Source organism: Frankliniella occidentalis, unplaced genomic scaffold (genome assembly GCF_000697945.3).
Source record: "Frankliniella occidentalis isolate FOCC.00 unplaced genomic scaffold, Focc_3.1 Scaffold274, whole genome shotgun sequence".
Taxonomy (NCBI): Eukaryota; Metazoa; Arthropoda; class Insecta; order Thysanoptera; family Thripidae; genus Frankliniella; species Frankliniella occidentalis.
The window spans coordinates 132,010-133,284 of record NW_026267400.1 but is presented as its reverse complement, the minus strand read 5'-3'; positions in this window follow the sequence as shown (position 1 = coordinate 133,284).

Sequence of the window (1,275 nt, the reverse complement as noted above, 5' to 3'; positions counted from 1 at the left end):
ACCTACAGTGGCTCAGAAACTAATTTTATTGACAAATGTACCAAAAATGCATTTTGGGAGATAAAAGCCCCCTTAAATGAGCTGTAATGTTTGCCAATTTCTTATCAATTTTAATCGTATTCAATAAAGTGATCGCAAGGAGGAAGGAAACACCTAAGCGGCTAACAGATGGGCTCCGTCCTCGGCAACTGGATATCAGGGCAGTCTGTGAGGCAGGGCGGGCCAGCACATTGACACTGGAAGAGCTGGACAAACTTCTTCTGGAGGTTATTATTGAGAGCAAGTTGCCTTTCCAAATTTTGGGCCGGCCAAAATTTACAAAGCTGATGAAACGGTTGGCTCCCGGGCGGTCCGTATTCTGACGGAAGACGGCGAGGCGCCGGGTCCCCGCCCTGTACAACACGACCAAAGACAAATTGATTGCTGAGTTGGCCCGTGTAACGTGGATGGGGACGACGGCCGACGCGTGGAAGAGTCGTGGAAAGTAAGTGGTTTATTGATAAGCAGTTTTATGAATCAATACTTAAATTTTGGAAGGCAACTTATTCTTTTATTTTTAAGGGATATCTTGGGGTTACAGTGCATTGTTTGGACCCTGACACTCTGGAACGATGCTCCGCTGCGTTAGCGTGTCGGCGTGTTAAAGGCAGCCAGACATACTAGCGACACTCCTGAGTGACATTTTTCAGAAGTATGGCATACAGGAAAAGATTTCGTGCACCGTCACAGACAATGAGTCCAACTTCTTGAAGGCTGTTCGGTAAAAATAACCTGTATTTTTTATGTTGCCCTAACTGCACGCGAAGGTGTTCCTCGGTTTTTAATTTTGATCGGCATTTTTTAGGCAGTTTAGGGCGGGCGGCGAGGACTCAGATGATGACCTGGACATGGACTCGACAAAGACAGAACGGACAGAGGACGACGACGACGAGCCCCAGGTTGACTCGTTTGGCGACATATTCGTCGAGGGGGAGGGGAGTGGCGCCCCTGTCAGCCTTCCTCCCCACCGCCGACGTGCGTGCCACCTCCTCAACCTGGTGGCCACGACTCACCTGGAGAAAGCTTTGGAGCGGCCCGGCTTGGTGAACACTGCTTGGGGCAACGTGCTGAGCAAATGCAAGGCATTTTGGTCCAAGCAGAGGAGAAGTACCGTTGCCTAGGACGTCGTTAAGGAGAGGCTGGGGATGTTACTACCAACGCCTAACGCGACAAGGTGGAACTCCTTGTACAATGCCATGAAGGAGGTAGTGTGGCACTACGACACGAAACGGCGGG